Raw genomic sequence first — 22225 nt, 5'->3', positions numbered from 1 at the left:
TCAGAGTCCCGGATGAGACTCCGGACATCACAAGGAGTTCTGGAATGGTCCAGAGGTGAAGAATTATATATGGGAAGTCTTGTTTCAGTCGCCGGAATAATTTCGGGGTTATCGGTATTGTACCGGGACCACAGGAAGGTGTCCGGGGGTCCACCGGGTGGGGCCACCTGGCCCGGTGGGCCAAGTGGGCTGAGCAAGGGAGGGAACCAGCCCCTGGTGGGCTGGTGCGCCCCCCAAGGGGCCCTAGGCGCATAGGGTTAGAAACCCTAGGGGGTGGGGTGCCTCCCACCTGACTTGGGGGGCAAGTCCCCCCCTTGGCCGTCGCTCCCCCTTAGATGGGATCTAAGGGGGCCGGCCCCCTTCCCCCTTCACCCTATAAATAGAGGGGGGTGGGAGGGCAGAAGCACCCCTTCTCTCGCACAGCCCTCCCCCTTTCCAACACCTCCTCCTCCGTAGTGCTTGGCGAAACCCTGTCGGAGAACTTCAAGCTCCACCACCACGTTGTCGTGCTGCCGGATCAAGAAGGAGAAGACGTCCCCGGTCTGTACGTGTGTTGAACGCGGAGGCGCCGTCCGTTCGGCGCTAGATCGGATTTTCCGCGATTTGAATCGCCGCGAGTACGACTCCATCATCCGCGTTCCTTGTAACGCTTCCGCTTAGCAATCTTCAAGGGTATGAAGATGCACTCCCTCTCTCTCGTTGCTAGTATCTCCTAGATTGATCTTGGTGACACGTAGGAAAATTTTGAATTATTACTACGTTCCCCAATAGACATCGTATTTGTGGCAAAGCCACCGTTCATAATTCTTTCAAACATGTCACTCTTGATTCATTGCACATACCGGTACCCCGCCGGAGGCATTCATATAGAGTCATATTTTGTTCTAAGTATCGAGTTGTAATTCTTGAGTTGTAAGTAAATAGAAGTGTGATGATGATCATTATTAGAACATTGTCCCATAGGAGGAAATAAAAGAAATAAAAAAAGAGGCCAAAGAAGCCAATCAAAAAAACAGAGGCTAAAGAAGCCAATAAAAAAAATTGAGAGAAAAAGAGAGAAGGGACAATGTTACTATCCTTTTCCACACTTGTGCTTCAAAGTAGCACCATGATCTTCATTATAGAGAGTCTCTTGAGTTATCACTTTCATATACTAGTGGGAATTTTTCATTATAGAACTTGGCTTGTATATTCCAACGATGGGCTTCCTCAAATTGCCCTAGGTCTTCATGAGCAAGCAAGTTGGATGCACACCCACTTAGTTTCTTTTTTAGCTCATAAACTTATAGCTCTAGTGCATCTGTTGCATGGCAATCCCTACTCACTAACATTGATATATATTGATGGGCATCTCCATAGCCCGTTGATACGCCTAGTTGATGTGAGACTATCTCCTTCTTTTTATCTTGTCAACAACCACCATATTCTATTGCACCTATAGTGCTATGTCCATGGCTCACGCTCATGTATTGCGTGGAAGTTGAAAAGGTTTGAGAACATCAAAAGTATGAAACAATTGCTTGGCTTGTCATCGGGGTTGTGCATGATTTGAATATTTTGTGTGGTGAAGATGGAGCATAGCCCGACTATATGATTTTGTGGGGATAACTTTCTTTGGCCATGTTATTTTGAGAAGACATGATTTCTTTATTAGTATGCGTGAAGTATTGTTGTCTTAATGTCAAATGATAGACTATTTCTTTGAATCACTCGTGTCTTAATATTCATGCCATGATTAAATTGCATGGTCAAGATTATGCTAGGTAGCATTCCACATCAAAAATTATCTTTTTTATCATTTACCTACTCGAGGACGAGCAGGAATTATGCTTGGGGATGCTGATACGTCTCCATCGTATCTATAATTTTTTATTGGCAACTTTTTATACTATTTTTGGGACTAACATAGTGATCCAGTGCCCAGTGCCAGTTCCTGTTTGTTGCATCTTTTTTGTTTCGCAAAAAATCCATATGAAACGGAGTCCAAACGGGATAAAAACTTACGGAGATTTTTTTGGAATATATGTGATTTTTGGGAAAAAGAATCAACGCGAGACGATGCCCGAGGGGGCCCCAAGGTTGGGAGGCGCGCCCCTGGTCCTTGTGGACACCCCGTAAGGCGGTTGGATCCCTTCTTTGGCTCCAAGAAAGCTAATATCGGGATAAAAATCATGTTAAAATTTCAGCCCAATCGGAGTTACGGATCTCCGGGAATTTAAGAAACGGTGAAAGGCCAGAATCTGGGAGCGCAGAAACCGAAGGAAACAGAGAGAGAGATTTAATCTCGGAGGGGCTCTCGCCCCTCCGCCGCCATGGAGGCCATGGACCAGAGGGGAAACCCTTCTCCCATCTAGGGGGAAGGTCAAGGAAGAAGAAGAAGAAGGAGGGGTGCTCTCTCCCCCTCTCTCCCGGTGGCGCCGGAACGCCGCCGGGGCAATCATCGTGTGACTGCGATCTACACCAACACCTTCGTCATCTTCCCCAACATCTTCATCACCTTCCCCCATCTATATTCAGCGGTCCACTCTCCCGCAACCCGGTGTACCCTCTACTTGAACATGGTGCTTTATGCTTCATATTATTATCCAATGATGTGTTGCCATCCTATGATGTGTGAGTAGATTTTTGTTGTCCTATCGGTAATTGGTGAATTGCTATTATTGGTTTGAGTTGCATGTTTTTATTATTGGTGTTGTCCTATGGTGCTCTCCGTGTCGCACAAACGTGAGGGATCCCTGCTGTAGGGTTTGCAATATGTTCATGATTTGCTTATGGTGGGTGGCGTGAGTGACAGAAGCACAGACCACAGTAAGTAGGTTGTTTGCGTATGGGAATAAAGAGGACTTGATACTTTAATGCTACGGTTGGGTTTGACCTTAATGATCTTTAGTAGTTGCGGATGCTTGCTAGAGTTTCAATCATAAGTGCATATGATCCAAGAAGAGAGATTATGTTAGCTTATGCCTCTCCCTCTATAAAATTGCAATAATGATTACCAGTCTAGTAACATAGTGAATTGCTTAAGGACAATTCCGTAACTCCTACCACCACTTTTCCACGCTCGCTATACTAACTTAATTGTTAATTTCTCTAAACAACCCCTAGTTTTTATTTACGTGCTCTTTATTATTTTGCAAACCTATCCTACAATAAGTACAAAGTACTTCTACATTCATACTTGTTCTAGGTAAAGTGAACGCTAAGCGTGCGTAGAGTTGTATCGGTGGTCGATAGAACTTCAGGGAATATTTGTTCTACCTTTAGCTCCTCGTTGGGTTCGACACTCTTATTTATCGAGAAAGGCTACAACTGATCCCCTACACTTGTGGGTTATCACCTAGCACGGTTACGAATATATTTCTTTAAGACTCCAAGGAACCTCTCAAAGGGGAACATATTGTGTAGAAATACAGGGCCCAGAATGCCAGACGTGTGTCATGATATTGAAGAAGGATGGTGGGAACACCATCTCAAAACTGACAAGACATTGCACGAAATCACTCTTTAACCTTAGTAGGATTTCTGGATCGATTACATTCTGAGAGATTGCATTGAGGAATGCACATAGCTTCACAATGGCTAATCGAACATTTTCCGGTAGAAGCCTCCTCAATGCGGCCGGAAACAGTTGCATCATCACATGGTAGTCATGAGACTTTAGGTTTTGGAAATTTTTCTCTAGGATGTTTATTATTCCTTTTATATTGGACGAGAAGCCAAACGGGACCTTCATACCGAGTAGGCATTCAAAAGAAGATTTTCTTCTCTTCTTTGGTAAGAGCATAGCTGGCAGGACCTTGATACTGCTTTGGATGCATGCCGTCTTTTTCGTGCACACGTTGCTGGTCCTCCCGTGCCTCCAATGTATCCTTTGTCTTCACATACACGCCCAAGAAGCCTAGCAGGTTCACGCAAAGATTCTTTGTCACATGCATCACGTCGATTGAAGAGCGGACCTCTAGGTCTTTCCAATAGGGTAGGTCCCAAAATATAGATTCCACATGGGTGCGCGTCCCTCGGCGTCATTCGGAACAGATAGTCCGCCAGGACCCTTTGTAAAGATTACTTGTAAATCATTGACCATATCGAGTATGTGATCACCAGTACGGAGGGCGGGCTTCTTTCGACATTGATGGTTGGTCGGAAGAAATCGACGATGTCCCAGGTACACATTCTTCCCGCATTTGTCCAAATATATACTTTCGGTGTCATCTAAATAGTGTGTGCATGCATGGTATCCCTTGTTTGTCTGTCCTGAAAGGTTTCTGAGAGCAGGCCAATCATTGATGGTTATAAACAGCAACGCATGTAGGTCAAATTCCTCCTGGTTGTGCTCATCCCACACACGTACACCTTTTCCATTCCACACCTGTAAAAGTTCTTCAACTAATGGCCTTAGGTACACATCAATGTTGTTGCCGGGTTACTTAGGGCCTTGGATGAGCACTGTCATCATAATGAACTTCCGCTTCATGCACAACCAAGGAGGAAGGTTATAGATACATAGAGTCACGGGCCAGGTGCTATGATTGTTGCTCTGCTCCCCAAAAGGATTAATGACATCTGCGCTTAAACCAAACCATACGTTTCTTGCGTCACCTGCAAAGTCCCCTTACCTTTTCTTGATTTTTCTCCACTGTGACCCATCAGCGGGTGCTCTCAACTTCCCGTCTTTCTTACGGTCCTCTTTGTGCCATCGCATCAACTTGGCATGCTCTTTTGTTTCTTAACAGACGTTTCAACCGTGGTATTATAGGAGCATACCACATCACCTTGGCAGGAACCCTCTTCCTGGGGCGCTCACCCTCAACATCGCCAGGGTCATATCTTCTGATCTTATACCGCAATGCACCGCATACCGGGCATGCGTTCAGTTCCTCGTACTCACCGCGGTAGAGGATGCAGTCATTAGGGCATGCATGTATCTTCTGCACCTCCAATCCTAGAGGGCATAGAACCTTCTTCGCTTCGTACGTACTGTCGGGCAATTCGTTATCCTTTGGAAGCTTCTTCTTTAATATTTTCAGTACCTTCTCTAATCTATTGTCAGATACATCATTGTCTGCATTCCATTGCAGCAATTCCAGTGTGGTACCAAGCTTTGTGTTGTTATCTTCGCAATTTGGGTACAACCCTTTTTTGTGATCCTCTAACATGCGATCGAACTTCAACTTCTCCCTTTCACTTTGGCGTTGTCTCTTTGCATCAACAATGACCCGGCGAAGATCATCATCGGGTACTTCGTCTGGTTCCTCTTGATCTTCAGCTTCCCCCATTGTAGTATAACCGTATTCAAGGGGCGGGTAGTTGTCATCATCATCTTCTACTTCGTTGTCTTCCACCACAACCCCTCTTTCTCCATGCTTGGTCCAAACATTATAGTGTGGCATGAAACCCTTCTCAAGCAGGTGGACGTGAAGGGTTTTCGAGTCAGAGTAATCCTTCGTATTCCCATAGATAGGGCATGGACAATACATAAAACCATTATGCTTGTTTGCCTCAGCCACTTCGAGAAAATTATGCAGGCCCTTAATGTACTCGGAGGTGCATCTATCACCGTACATCCATTGCCAGTTCATCTGCGTGCATTATATAATTTAGTGTATCAAAAACCATTACAGGACATCATGAAAAGAGAAGTGACCAAATTAATACAAGTTCGTCATCACATTAAAACCAAAGTACAGTAGTGATCAAATGTTATTACTGAAAAAATAAATACATAAAGTTCAAACATAGTTCTCATAGAACAACATATAGCTCTCTAGAGCATCTAATTAAAACATACATTGAAACTATGTAAAACATTTCAATTCATCAACAAATGCGATCATAATCGCAACTAAGGTAACAATTGATCCAACGGCATAAAGATACCAAGCCTCAGTATGAATGGCATATTTTTTAATCTTTATAATCTTCAAGCGCATTGCATCCATCTTGATCTTGTGATCATGGACGACATCCGCAACATGCAACTCCAATTCCACCTTCTCCTCCTCAATTATTTTCAATTTTTTCTTCAAGTAATTGTTTTCTTTTTAACTAAATTTAACCTCTCGACAAGAGGGTCGGTTAGAATTTCTGGTTCACATACCTCCTAGAAAAAAACATCTATGTCACGTTAATAGGCATAATTATCATAAACACTAAATAAAACAAATCGTAATAAAAGATAATATACCACATCCGAATCATAGACAGGACGAGGGCCGACGGGGGTGGATACCAAAACCATGGCACTATATAATAACGAACAATAATAAAAGTAAGAAAATTATACAAGTATCTATCTAAATCATACAAGTAAGAATTTTTTTTCTTTTAGAAACAAGATAAGAACAAGAGGCTCACCACGGTGGTTCCGGCGACGAGATCGGCGTGGGCGATCAATGGAGGTGAGGACGGGGACGGGACAGTACTGACCGCCAAACCTAGACAAATCTTGAGGAAAATGGAGTTTGGAGGTCGAGCTTGGAGAGGAGAAAGCTTAAGTGTGGCTTGGGCATTTCATTGAACACTTCATAGGAGGTGAGAGCAGAGCAACACACACCTGCACACGCCGGCCGGCCAAAAAACAGAGGAGTGAGCGGGCAAGGGCGAGCATATATATAGACATATGTTTAGTCCAAGTTGGTGGCTAGAACCGGAACAGAAGCCTGCTCTTTAGTCCCGGTTCCAGCCACCAACCGGGACTAAAGGGCAGCGCCAAGAGCGAGGCCCTTTGGTCCCGGTTCGTGTCTGGAACCGGGTCCAAAGGGGTCAGACGAACCGGGACCAATGGCCCCCGAGGCCCGGTCGGCTCCCTGGCCTCACGGACCGGAACTCATGCACCCATTGGTCCCGGTTCGTAGGAGAACCGGGAGTAATGCCTTTTTCTGGCCTGAACCGAAGCCCTGTTTTCTACTAGCGCGATGAGCATTCAATAGCCAGAGCACCCCAATGGGTAGCCAAAGGTGGCAGCATGCCTCCGTGCGGTCATGCCCATGTGTTCGCACACGAACACATCACCGTTTACCTCCAACACTGAGGGTGATGCACCGCAGCTCACGTCAAAGGAGACCCATCCGGAAGCGTGGTACGCAAGCAATCCGGCGAGCGCTTTTGTAGACCCGAAACCCCACACGCCCGGGAGGGACCCCGTCAGGGCGCATGGCAGCTATGGGCTGCCCTAGGTCGACCTGATCGCCCCTAAGGCCTCGAGGTTCGCCGCCTTGCAACTAGAAGAACGAACGAAGGACGAGAAGAAGAAGAACAAGGGAGAAGGAAAAGGTAAAGGTTAAATATGATTGATTGATTTGCCGATTGTGTTGTTCAATCGGCCGTCACCTCTCATCTATTTATGAGGCGGTTGGACTTATCGTACAAGAAAAGGACTCCAAATCTCATTAAAATCCTTCCAAAATTAGCAGAACTCGGATTAGGTATGTCTGAAACAGCAGTTCGGTTGTTGTGTTTCACAGTCCAAATACCACCTCCAATGAAGATGCGCCCAAAATTAAATTTAACCGTGTCGACAAGACGAAGAACTTTGTTGTTGGACGTTTTTCGATTCGAGGCTATCTCGAGGGCCAAATCGCTCGCGCGAACCATCAGACATCACCCACACGGGTGTCTGATGCCCCGGGCCAGTGTTTACTGATGGTAGGTCTGCAGTGCATTGGCTCCATACGACCTCGAAATGAGATGATGTTTATATCAAAATTGATCGTTTCGACGAGACGAAGACAATATGTGTATAAACTTTTCTCATACGAGGCCGTTTTGGAGGCCTAATCGGCCGAACAGTACTCTGCGTATAAAATCTAGTACTTCGAGCACAACTTCGGCCCTCGAGATGAGATCGGATGACGATGGCCCAAACTTCAAAGATGTTCATGTCAATAATACGGATTTTTTTCATGTGAATCACTTCTCAGTTTGAGACCATCTTAATTGTGTTTCATATCATGCCAAAATCTGGTCTCAACACCATGAGCATGCCCAGTCGTCGCCAAGAAGAAACACACGATTCCCTCCTCCAAACCTCGGTGATACTGTTTTGACGAGCCTGCTACTAAAACTGCTAGAGCTCTGGAGCCAGTTTTTTGCCGACAAAGAGGACCTGTTGGCCGTAATCTTTCAACTCAGACCATTGGCCTTTATCCAAGTCCGCCTTGAATACACGTAGATTCATCCTGTGCGCATCGATCTCGACCCCGTAAATCACCTCAGGGATGTTCCACCGCACAATCAGTAGTTTTTACTTGTCAGATGATGTGAGCAGGTGGTATTTTGCAGAAGCGAATCGCTAACTAAGGAGTACCCTTTGCAAAGGTCACTCCCCCCTCGGCGTGTTGCGACAAGTGGCGTGCGTCATTTGTCGCAACCTGTGAGTTTTTTTTTTTCTAGATCGGTTTATTCAAAACATTTCATCTCTTAAACCATGCGTCCAAATTTCAAACCAGGACTCCTCACATCGAGATATTCAAACTAGATCCCATGTTGATAAGTTTTGACGAACATTTTTTAGAAAAAACCCGAATCGAGTGCATGTTTTTTTCCTTTCCGAAGAGGCACAACGGTGCCTCCCACAGATGCAAACTCATGCCTCCATGAGAAGTAAATGTGTGCCTCCCGCAAAGAGACACGATTGTACATCTCGCGGAAGCAAATCCGTCCTCCACGAGAAGTAAATCCATGCCACTCATTGAAGTAAAAAAAAATCACGTTTTTTTCCTTTTCCGATAGGCAAGAGTGTGTTTCTTGCGGAAGCAAATCCTTACCTCCACGAGAAGTAAATCTGTGTCTGACGCGGATGGAGAAAAACAAAAAAAAACATGTTTTTCTCCTTTTAAGAGAGGCACGACTGTGCATCTCGCGGAAGCAAATTCGTGCCTCCACGAGATGTAAATCTGTGCCTCTCGCGGAAGAAAAAATAGAAAATAAAACATGTTTTTTTTTCTTTTCCGAGACGCATGACTGTGTGCCTCTCGCGTAAATAAGTTTGTGCTTCCACGAGAATTAAATCTGTCCCTCTCGTGAAAGGAAAAAAAGAACATGTATTTTTTCTCACCAAAAAGAAATTCGGAAATTATTTGTTGGTCCAAAACCTAAAAAAACACGGGGAAAACCAAAAAAGGTGGGAAATAAATCTATAAACCGAAAAAACATAGTGAAAAATTGGAGGAAAAGTCAGAGCGCGACACGTGGCGCCGGCGGCTGAGAGTGTGCCAAGTGGCGTGCTCTCAACCCATCTAAAGTGACCCGTGCGGGCGCTCTCAAAGGAGTACTCGCTGATTAGTTGCTCTCTTGCATAAGGTGCGTATGGGGCTCATTGATGATTAGGGCCGGCCCTGACGGGGGGGGGGGGGGGGGGGGGGGGGGCAGGGGGTCCGCCGTCCCGGCCCCCCAAAATCCATGGCGCCCGTCCGTAGCTCGTAGCCATCGTTCCTCCTTCAAAATGTTAGTCCACGTAATGGCTAGAGAGAAGGGACGTAGGTGGCAGCACGTAGGTATATCGATTAACTAACCAGACATGCCTCCCTAATTCTAAAGTAGACCGATAAATGATAAAAAGTACCAGTCGTACTTTTTCATATATCTTATGTTGGTGGTGAAATATAAGTGGTTCTGTCACAACCAAGAAAGTTTCTATGAGTAAGCGATCCTTGATAAACGTCGATTGATACGTGTCAATGTCAATAAATGGATGACTGTTGTTAAAGACAATGTTTGTTCCTCTTCTTTGAAATGATTTTCATGAATCTCGAGATGATACTAATTCGTCTAAAATCCTCGAGCGTGTCGGCATCTTTTTTCTTTTTGGAGAGTGATGGATGCCGCCAGGTTAAAGTTGGATGTAACCTCTGTAGTTCATAGTGAAGGATGATGTTGGGTCTATGATGCATTTTATTTGGATTTTGGCTGATAGTTTTCGATGAAGCCACATATACTACTCTTGTTTGAGACCTGTTGGCTTGATCCAGAGGGAGATGTGTTCTAGGGTGTCAAAGTACTCTTCAGCTGAGGAACTCTCTTTGGGACAAGGGCATCATCAAATTAAGGAATTAGAAGAAGAAGTAGTAAGTAATGCAATGCGAAACAACCGTCATGTAGCAAGGTGCCCGGAATCTACTATACATCATATATATGGATTTTGGATTGCGATTTCCTTTTGGGATCAGGCCGATTTGATGTTAGGAACCTAGTTCCTTGATTTTTGCAGCCTAAGATTGGGATTGGCCTACTCTTCTTCTATAACTAGGATCTTACGAATTTCATGCTTCATAAGTTGGCACCTCGCATCTTGCCAAAAGCTAATCCTCTTATTCTCTAGCTAGTGTTGGGCTCCTTTAGACAATATGATACTTCTACTTTTGACACCTTTTTTTCCTATATTTAAACTCAAATTGATAAAGCCACCTAGCGAGTAGGAATAGTTTTGAGTTTTTTGTCTGTTTTGAATGCCACTTCCTTTGCTATGGTAGCTAGACTTGGACGTCCATCTGAATTCAGTAGAAGTTACTAGAAGGATAGACATGAAGCTCTGAAGGATGTAATAATGCTTGGAGGGAGAGAAGTTTGAAGAGAAATGGTCTCTTATGATGGGCGGTTTGAGATGATGGTTTATACTGCAAATAATGCCTTCTTGACAGCTCTAGCATCACCAGTTATCTATTAAGCATAAAGATCGATTCATGATAAGATTTAGCATAATAAGAAACAAAGAATAGATATTGAAAAAGGAATAAAAAGAGCAGAGCCTTATAACCGTCCATAGAGAAATAATACCACGTTCCTCTTGTTCTTTATGTTGATCCAACTCGTGCTTTTTAGGATGGATTTCACACGGAATCAAGGGAGGTGCTGGGTGTTGGAAATATGCCCTAGAGGCAATAATAAAATGGTTATTATTCTATTTCCTTGTTCATGATAATTGTCTACTGTTCAAGCTATAATTGTATTACCTGGAAACCGTAATACATGTGTGAATACGTAGATCACATTATGTCCCTAGTGAGCCTCTAGTTGACTAGCTCGTTGATCAATAGATGGTTGTGGTTTCCTGACAATGGACATTGGATGTCATTGATAAAGGGATCACATCATTAGGAGAATGATGTAATGGACAAGACCCAATCCTAAGCATAGCACAAGATCGTGTAGTTCGTTTGCTAGAGCTTTTCTAATGTCAAATATCATTACCTTAGACCATGAGATTGTGCAACTCCCGGATACCGTAGGAGTGCTTTGGGTGTATCAAATGTCACAACGTAACTGGGTGGCTATAAAGGTGCACTACAGGTATCTCCGAAAGTGTCTGTTGGGTTGGCACGAAGCGAGACTGGGATTTGTCACTCCGTATGACGGAGAGGTATCTCTGGGCCCACTCGGTAATGCATCATCATAATGAGCTCAATGTGACTAAGGAGTTAGTCACGTGACCATGCGTTACGGAACGAGTAAAGAGACTTGCCGGTAACGAGACTGAACGAGGTATGGGGATACCGACGATCGAATCTTGGGCAAGTAACATACCGATGGACAAAGGGAATTGAATACGGGATTGATTGAATCCCCTACATCGTGGTTCGTCCGATGAGATCATCGTGGAACATGTGGGAGCCAATATGGGTATCCAGATCCTGCTATTGGTTATTGGGCGGAGAGGTGTCTTGGTCATGTCTGCATGGTTCCCGAACCCGTAGGGTCTACACACTTAAGGTTCGGTGATGCTAGAGTTGTAATGGGAATAGTATGTGGTTACCGAAGGTTGTTCAGAGTCCCGGATGAGATCCCGGACGTGACGAGGAACTCCGGAATGGTCCGAAGGTGAAGATCGATATATTGGACGAAGGGTATTGGAGTCCGGAATTGTTCTGGGAGTACCGGGTGACGACCAGCGTGATCGAAAGGAGTTTCGGAGGCCCCGACAAGCGTTGGCGGGCCTTATGGGCCAAGGGGAGGGGCACATCAGCCCACTAAGGGGTTGTGCGCCCCTCCCACCCCATCTCACGTAACCTGGAGAGGTTGGGGCCCCTCCCCTAGGGTAGCCACCCCTCCCGGCTTGGGGGGCAAGTTTCCTAGGGGTGGGGGCGCCCAAACCCATCTAGGGTTCCCTTGTGGCCGCCGCCCCTCCCCTAGGGAAACCCTAGGGCGCCTCCTCCTTCCCCCTTCCCCCTATATATATTGAGGGAGAGAGAGGGCAGCCGCACCCCCTTCCCTGGCGCAACCCCTTCCTCCTCCAACTCCTCCTCCTCCTCCTCCACAGTGCTTGGCGAAGCCCTGCAGGAGAACCACAAGCTCCACCACCACGTCGTCGTGCTGCTGGAGTTATCCCTCAACTTCTCCTCTCCCCTTGCTGGATCAAGAAAGGAGGAGACGTCCCCGGGCTATACGTGTGTTGAACTTAGAGGCGCCGTCCATTCGGCGCTAGATCGGACCTTCCAAGATTTGAATCGCCGCGAGTACGACTCCATCCACCGCGTTCTTGTAACGCTTTCGCTTAGCGATCTTCAAGGGTATGAAGATGCACTCCCTCTCTCTCGTTGCTAGTATCTCCTAGATTGATCTTGGTGACACGTAGGAAAGTTTTGAATTATTACTATGTTCCCTAACAGTGGCATCATAGCCAGGTTGATGCGTAGATTCTATTCACGAGTAGAACACAAAGTAGTTGTGGGCGATGATTTGGTCAATTTTCTTATCATTGCTAGTCTTATCTTGATTCGGCGGCATTGTGGGATGAAGTGGCCCGAACCGACCTTACACGTATACTTACGTGAGACTGGTTCCACCGACTGACATGCACTTGATGCATAAGGTGGCTAGCGGGTGTCTGTCTCTCCCACTTTAGTCAGATCGGATTCGATGAAAAGGGTCCTTATGAAGGGTAAATAGGAATTGGCATATCACCATTGTGGCTTTTGCGTAGGTAAGAAACGTTCTTGCTAGAAACCCATAGCAGCCACATAAAATATGCAACAAAAATTAGAGGACGTCTAACTTGTTTTTGTAGGGTATGCTATGTGATGTGATATGGCCAAAAGGAGGTGATGAATGATATATGCGATGTATGAGATTGATCATGTTCTTGTAATAGGAATCACGACTTGCATGTCGATGAGGATGACAACCGGCAGGAGCCATAGGAGTTGTCTTAATTTATTGTATGACCTGCGAGTAATGTAAACGCCATGTAATTACTTTACTTCATTGCTAACCGTTAGCCATAGTGGTAGAAGTAATAGTTGGCGAGACAACTTCATGAAGACACGATGATGGAGATCATGATGATGGAGATCATGGTGTCATGCCGGTGACAAAGGTGATGATGCCGCGCCTCGAGGATGGAGATCAAAGGCGCAAGATGATATTGGCCATATCATGTCACTTTATGATTTGCATGTGATGTTTATCTTGTTTACATCTTATTTGCTTAGAATGACGGTAGCATAAATAAGGTGATCCCTCACTAAAATTTCAAGAAAAGTGTTCCCCTAACTGTGCACCGTTACGGAGGTTCGTTGTTTCGAAGCACCACGTGATGATCGGGTGTGATAGATTCTAGCGTTCGCATACAACGGGTGTAAGCCAGATTTACACATGCGAAACACTTAGGTTGACTTGACGAGCCTAGCATGTACAGACATGGCCTCGGAACACGAGAGACCGAAAGGTCGAACATGATCGTATAGTAGATACGATCAGCATGGAGATGTTCACCGTTGATGAGTAGTCCGTCTCACGCGATGATCGGACACTGCCTAGTCGATTCGGATCATGTATCACTTAGATGACTAGAGGGATGTCTATCTGAGTAGGAGTTAATTAAATAATTTGATTAATGGAACTCATTATCATGAACATAGTCTAAATTGTCTTTGCAAATTATGTTGTAGATCCATAGCTCGCGTGTCAGCTCCCTGTTTTAGTACGTTCCTAGAGAAAGACTAAATTGAAAGATATTGTGAGCAATTGTGCAGACGAGGGCCGTAGTCTGAGGATTGTCCTCACTGCTACACAGAAGGCTTCTGTCCTTGATGCACCGCTCGGTGTGCCAAACCCCTCTAGCGTCGTCTCTGGATGTTGTGAACATCTGGCAGACACGTTCTGATGACTACTTGATAGTTTAGTGCTCCATGCTTTAATGCTTAGAATCGGGGCTCCAAAGGTGTTTTGAACGCCATGGAACGTATGGGATGTTCAAAGAGCTGAAATTGGTATTTCAGGCTCATGCCCGTGTTGAGAGGTTGAGACCTCTGACAAGATCTTTGCCTACAAAATGGAGGAGAATAGCTCAGCCAGTGAGCATGTGCTCATAATGTCTGGGTACTTCAATCGCTTGAATCGAGTGGGAGTTAATCTTTGAGATAAGAGAGTGATTCACAAAGTTCTCCAGTCACTGTCACCAAGCTACTAGAGTTTCTTGATGAACTATAACATCCAAGGGAAGATGATCCCAGAACTGTTCGTCGTGCTTAAGGCCGTCAAGGTAGAAATCAAGAAGGAGCATCAAGTGTTGATGGTTAACAAGACCACTGGTTCCAAGAAGGGCAAGGGCAAGAAGGGAAGCTTCATGAATGGCAAGCCAGTTGCCGCTCCATTGAAGAAACCCATGAACCCAAACCCGAGACGAAGTGCTTCTATTAGGGGAACGGTCACTGGTAGCGGAACTGCCTAAAATACTTGGTAGATAAGAAGGCTAGCAACTTCAACAGAAGTATATTTGATATATGTGTTATTGATGTGTACCTTACTAGTACTCCTAGTAGAACCTGGGTATTAGATACCGGTTCAGTTACTAAGAATGGTAACTCGAAACAAAAGCTGCGGAGTAAACGGAGACTAGCTAAGGGTGAGCTGATGATGTGTGTTGAAAGTCTTTCCAAGGTTGATTTGATCACCATCGCACGCTCCCTCTACCTTCGGGATTAGTGATGAATCTATATAAATGTTGTTTGCATTGGTGTCCATGTTGAGCATGAACGTGATTAGATCATGTTTATTGCGATACGGTTATTCATTTAAGTCAGAGAATAATGGTTATTCTGTTTACATGAATAATACCTTCTATGGTCATGCTCCCAATGTGAATGGTTTATTGAATCTCGGTCGTAGTGATACACATGTTCATAACATTGATGCCAAAAAATGTAGAGTTGATAATGATAGTACCACTTTCTTGTGGCACTACCGCTTAGGTCATATTGGTGTAAAGCGCATGAAGAACCTCCATGCTGGACTTTTGGAGTCACTTGATTTTGAATCACCTGACACATGTGAACCATGCCTCATAGGCAAGATGACTAAAACCTCGTTCTTTTACAATGGAACGGGCAAGTGACTTGTTGGAAATCACACATGCTGATGTGTGCGGTCCAATGAGTGTTGACGCACGCGGTGGATATCGTTATTTTCTCACCTTCACTGATGAATTGAGTAGATATGGGTATATTTACTTCATGAAGGATAAGTCTAAAACGTTTGAAAAGTTCAAGCAATTTCAGAGTGAAGTTGAGAATCATCATAACAAGAAGATCAAGTTCCTACGATCTGATCAAGGGAAGAGTATCTGAGTTATGAGTTTAGCAATCACTAAAGACAAAGTGGAATCATTTCACAATTGACGCCACCTGAAAGATCATAGCGTAATGGTGTGTCCGAACGTCGTAATCGCACCCTATTGGATATGGTGCGATCTATGATGTCTCTTACCTATCTACCGCTATCATTTTGGGGTTATGCATTAGAGACAATTACATTCACTTTAAATAGGGCACCACTAAGTCCGTGGAGACGACACCATATGAACTATGGTTTGGCAAGAAACCTAAGTTGTTGTTTCTTAAGGTTTGGGGCTACGATGCTTACGTCGATAGGCTTCGGCCAGAAAAGCTCGAAACCAAAGCGGAAAATTGTGTCTTCATAGAATACCCAAACAAGACGATTGGGTATACCTTCTATCTCAGATTTGAGGGAAAAGTGTTTGTCGCTATGAACAGGTCCTTTCTCGAGAAAGAGTTTCTCTCGAAAGAATTGAGTGGGAGGAAGATAGAACTTGATGAGGTTGTTGAACCTTCACTTCAACCAGAGAGTAGCGCATCACAGAAAGATGTTTCTGTGGCACCTACGTAAGTTGAAGAGAAAGCTAATGATGATGATCCTGAAGCTTCAGATCAAGTTACTATCGAACCTCGTAGGTCGATAAGGGTGTGTACAACTTCTAAGTCGAACCCCGGCAGGTGTTGTTGAACAACGATGAACCTAGGAGCTATGGAGAAGCGATGGTGGGCCTGGATTCCAACAAATGGCTAGGAGTCATGAAATCCGGGATATGATCCATGTATGAGAACAAAGTATGGACTTTGGTGGACCTGCCCGTTGATCGGCAAGCCATTGAGAATCAATGGATCTTTAAGAAGAAGACATACGCTAATGGTAATGTCACCATTTATGAAGCTCGACTTGTCTCCAAGAAGTTTCCGACAAAGTCTGTTAAAATTTTGTTAGCAGTTGCTGCATTCTCATTTACAAAATCTGTTATATGGATGTCAAAACAAAGTTTCCTTGACGGTTTCCATGAGGAAATTAAAGGCTATATGTGATACAACCATAGGTTTTGTCGATCCTAAGGATGCTAAAAGGTATGCAAGCTCCAGCGATCCTCCTATGGATTGGAGCAAGCATCTCGGAGTTGGAACATAAGCTTTGACGCTTTGATGAGGTGATCAAAGCTTTTGGTTTATACAAAGTTTGCAAGAAAGTGAATGGGAGCACTACAACATTTTTGATAAGTATATGTGGATGACATATTGTTGATCAGAAATGATGTAGAATTTCTGGAAAGCATAAAGGGTTGTTTGAATGGAGTTTTTTCAAAGGAAGACCTGGGTAAAACTACTTACATATTGGGCATCAAGATCTATAAAGATAGATCAAGACGCCTGATAAGACTTTCATAGAGCGCATACCTTGACATGATTTTGAAGGAGTTTAAAATGTATCAGTCAAAGAAGGAGGTCTTGCCTGAGTTGTAAGGTGTGAAGTTGAGTAAGACTCAAAGCTCGACCATGGTAGAAGAAAGAGAAAGGACGAAGGTCGTCCCCTATGCCTTAGCCATAGGCTCTATACGATATGCCATGCTGTGTACCGCACCTGATATGTGCCTTGCGACGTGTCTGGCAAGGGGGTACGTGAATGATCCAAGAATGGATCATTGGACAGCGATCAAAATTGTCCTTAGAGGAATAAGGAAATGTTTCTCGGTTATGGAGGTGATAAAGAGTTCGGCGTAAAGGGTTACGTCGATGCAAGCTTTAATACCTATCCGGATGACTCTGAGTAGCAAACCGGATACGTACTCCAAGTGGAGTGTGGAAGCAGTATCTACAATATGATATAGAGATTTGCGAAGTGCATGCGGATCTGATTGTTGCAGACCCGTTGACTAAAACCTGTCTCACAAGCATAACATGATCAAACCCCATAACTCACTGAGTATTAATCACATGGTGATGTGAACTAGATTATTGACTCTAGTAAGCTCTTGGGTGTTAGTCACATGGCGATGTGAACTATGAGTGTTAATCACATGGCAATGTGAACTAGATTATTGACTCTAGTGCAAGTGGGAGACTGTTGGAAATATGCCCTAGAGGCAATAATAAAATGGTTATTATTATGTTTCCTTGTTCATGATAATTTTCCACTGTTCATGCTATAATTGTATTAACTGGAAACCGTAATACATGTGTGAATACGTTGATCACAATATGTCCCTAGTGAGCCTCTAGTTGACTAGCTCGTTGATCAATAGATGGTTGTGGTTTCCTGACCATGGACATTGGATGTCGTTGATAACGGGATCACATCATTAGGCGAATGATGTGATGGACAAGACCCAATCCTAAGCATAGCACAAGATCGTGTAGTTCGTTTGCTAGAGCTTTTCTAATGTCAAAGATCATTTCCTTAGACAATGAGATTGTGCAACTCTCGGATACCGTAGGAGTGCTTTGGGTGTATCAAACGTCACAACGTAACTGGGTGGCTATAAAGGTGCACTACAGGTATCTCCGAAAGTGTCTATTGGGTTGGCACGAATCGAGACTGGGATTTGTCACTCCTTATGACGGAGAGGTATCTCTGGGCCCACTCGGTAATGCATCATCATAATGAGCTCAATGTGACTAAGGAGTTAGTCACGGGATCATGCGTTACGGAACGAGTAAAGAGACTTGCCGGTAACGAGATTGAACGAGGTATGGGGACACCGACGATCGAATCTCGGGCAAGTAACGTAACATACCGATGGACAAAGGGAATTGGATACGGGATTGACTGAATCCCCGACATCGTGGTTCATCTGATGAGATCATCGTGGAACATGTGGGAGCCAATATGGGTATCCAGATCCCGCTATTGGTTATTGGCTGGAGAGGTGTCTCGGTCATGTCTGCATGGTTCCCGAACCCGTAGGATCTACACACTTAAGGTTCGGTGACGCTAGAGTTGTAATGGGAATATTATGTGGTTACCGAAGGTTGTTCGGAGTGCCGGATGAGATCCCGGACATGACGAAGAACTCCGGAATGGTCCGGAGGTGAAGATCGATATATTGGACGAAGGGTATTGGAGTCCGGAATTGTTCTCGGAGTACCGGGTGACGACCAGCGTGACAGAAAGGACTTTCGGAGGCCCTGGCAAGCGTTGGGGGGCCTTATGGGCCAAGGGGCGGGGGCACCATCAGCCCACAAATGGGCTGTGCGCCCCTCCCACCCCATCTCACGTAACCTGGAGAGGTGGGGGCGCCTCCCCTAGGGCAGCCACCCCTCCCGACTTGGGGGGCAAGTTTCCTAGGGGTGGGGGCGCCCAAACCCATCTAGGGTTCCCCTGTGGCCGCCACCCTCCCCTAGGGAAACCCTAGGGCACCTCCTACTTCCCCCTTCCCCCTATATATATTGAGGGAGAGAGAACGCAGCCGCACCCCCTTCCCTGGCGCAGCCCCTTCCTCCTCCAACTCCTCCTCCTCCTCCATAGTGCTTGGCGAAGCCCTGCAGGAGAACCACAAGCTCCACCACCACGCCGTCGTGCTACCGGAGTTCTCCCTCAACTTCTCCTCTCCCCTTGCTGGATCAAGAAGAAGGAGACGTCCCCGGGTTGTACATGTGTTGAATGCGGAGGCGTCGTCCGTTCGGCGCTAGATCGGACCTTCCGCGATTTGAATCGCCGCGAGTACGACTCCATCAACCATGTTTTTTAACGCTTCCGCTTAGCGATCTTCAAGGGTATGAAGATGCACTCCCTCTCTCTTGTTGCTAGTATCTCCTAGATTGATCTTGGTGACACGTAGGAAAATTTTGAATTATTAGTACGTTCCCTAACACTGGGTAAGACCCATATCACATTCTTCTGCCATTGCTTGCAAAATCAAATAAATCTATCGAAGCTAGGGTGCCAGGCGTATCAGAATTAGAAGAACAATCCACACTAACGTAGCCGTAAAGAAATGGCGGTTCTAATATAGATTTTTTCAATATTTCATGTTGTTAAAAAAAATCCTATGGTAGCATGGGATGATCGGCACTTTAGTATTAGTTATTGATTTGCGCATCATGCATTAACTAATATTTATTGTGCTAGAGACTTCTCTAAAGCATGCGCATAAATAGATGAATGAGGGATTACAAGGCAAGGAGATACAAATCTAGGGGTTGACTCAGAACTTATATATAGGTCAGCTCACTAATGCTTAATTACCAATAAATAGTCAATCAAGAGATGTGCACCAACAAACAACATTATACTAAAATAGTGTATTAGGCGGCAAATGGAACAGAAGAGTTTAGATGATCTATGCAACATGTAGGGATCATGGTGGTGGCGCGCGTTCGCTCTGGTGGTTGTGATGGAGCTAGTTGGAGAGGGTCAGGTGGCGGGGGCGGTGGGTTGTAGGAGGGGGCGGGGGCACTGGGTTGTAGGGGGGTTCTAAGCGCAATGGAGGTTGGGGTGGAGCAGGATGAATGTGGGAGAAAGGTGGGGGTGACCAGCAAGAAGGAGGGTTTAGTGGGGGAGGTTGCTCGGGGAGTTCGACGGTTCAGTACATTTTGTGCAATGGGTTTTTGTAGTGCCGAACTGTTAGCCTAACAACAAGATTGTTAGTGTGTGTGTGTGTGTGCGCGTGTGTGCGTGCGTGTGCGCGTGTGTGCACGTGTGTGCGTGTCTCTGTGTGTGTGTGCGCGTGTGTGCGTGCGGGTGCGCGTGTGTGCCCATGTGTGTGTGTGTGTGTGTGTGTGTGTGTGTGTGTGTGTGTGTGTGTGTGACTCTCACGGAATCTTAACCTCATTCCTCATTCTCCCCACTCTCCTCGGATCTGCCAATATGTTATTTATCAAATTTGACATGCAAAGCACAATGTCATATGTTTGTTTTGAACAATGCCGCATGCTAGGAATAATTGTAATGTAGATAACATTTAGAAATTCAACTTGTAGGCTACAAATAAATTGATTTTGCACTACAAGATTAGATGTAGCTAATGATACTTCTTAACATACAACATGCACCATTGACAAGTTCACATGGCAGATTTAGCTTTTTTTTTAAACCATATTCATGTTGATATCCTTTTTTCTAATGGACTATGGACTGAAATACAAGCAAAATAGATGAAATAACTGATTACAAGATCTTTCGAAATGTCCAACCAAATATGACATGTTCAAGGTAAAGCAGTGTGCATTACAAACCTCATACATCCACTTGTGAACACTACACACATCAGGGTTAATCCAGCCATTTCGAAGCAAAGCGCAACCAAAGAATTAGCATTTTATTGTGTGCATTTGTTACAGGTTTAATACACCGATAATAATAACGCGTGAAAAAAAATCACAAATCTTGAATCATGTTTAGCCTGAATTCCCTTTTTACATATAAAAGTTGCAACAAATGCCTATATGGAAATATGATGAAATACGACATTGAATTTGAAAACTCATCTCTAATAAGTTGTTTCAATCAAGGACAACAAGTGTACAACAAAAAATAGTAAGAGATCAACCATCATGGCATGTCAAGTGGCAATGTGAGTTCAAACGTGTCACCTTCAAAGATATATATAGTATATGATCTACAACGTTGCTGGTTTGACATGCACGAGGAAAAATGAAGGTTCATGGCAAATTTCTTGGATCGACACTGGCATGACACATAAACCTTCTCAAAGCAGACCAGCACCAATGATTTGCCATATGTTGTAACAATTTTTCACGTATGCAATACATCAATAACGGTTTCACATTTTTTGACCATTTTGTGGATGGATTATATATTAATTTTGATGGAAAACGCAAGAAATCCATATGGTGCATAAGTACACGTAAATTATATTGCACGTTCCTTTAAAAAATTTCTTTGCTCCGAATTTTCATCATTTTTGGAACCGCATACCCCGAGGAGGTCTCGTGCGGTATATGGGCTAGGTGATTTTTTCTCTTTTTTTCTTCTATTACTTTTTTCTTCTTTGGTTTTTCTTTCCTTTTTTCGGTCATTTTTAATTACTTGAAATTTGTGAACTTTTTAAAAATTTCAAGAACAAATTTCAAGTTCATGAATAATTTTTTGAAACCCGAGAACATTTTTCAAACCCATGTAAACTTTTTCAACACGAGCACAACTTCAAAATTCAGGAACATTTTCTCAAAGTCGGGAATATTTTTTAAATTCATGAACACTTTTTAAAATACAGGAACAATTTTCAAATTCTTGAACATTTTTTGTAATGTGCGAACCGTTTTCAACTTTTTGAACATTTTTAAAAAGTTCAAACATTTTTTTAAATGCAGAAACAATTTTGAAATTCTTGAATTTTTTATAAATTCAGGAACAATTTTAAATGATGAAGAGTTACTGACATTTGGGAACATATTCTAAATTCGTTAACATTTTAAGAAGCACGGGAGTAATTTTGAAATAAATGAATATTTTAGAAATACAGGAACATTTATCAAATTCATGAACATTTATGACAATGCAGGATTTTTCTGAAATTTGTGATATTTTTCTAATTGGGAGAAGAATTTCAAATTCATGAAACTTAGGAACAATTTACAAAATTTTAGAAATTTCTAAATCTGAATATTTTTGTCATGCATGAATTGTTTTCAAATTCCTTACAAAATTTTCAAATCCGTTAAGAACTTTTGAAATCTCAAAACATTTTCCAAATTTATGAGTATTT

The sequence above is a fragment of the Aegilops tauschii genome, chromosome 7 (genome assembly GCF_002575655.3).
Source record: "Aegilops tauschii subsp. strangulata cultivar AL8/78 chromosome 7, Aet v6.0, whole genome shotgun sequence".
Taxonomy (NCBI): Eukaryota; Viridiplantae; Streptophyta; class Magnoliopsida; order Poales; family Poaceae; genus Aegilops; species Aegilops tauschii.
The sequence above is the reverse complement of the archived record's forward strand: the minus strand, read 5'-3'. Positions refer to the sequence as shown.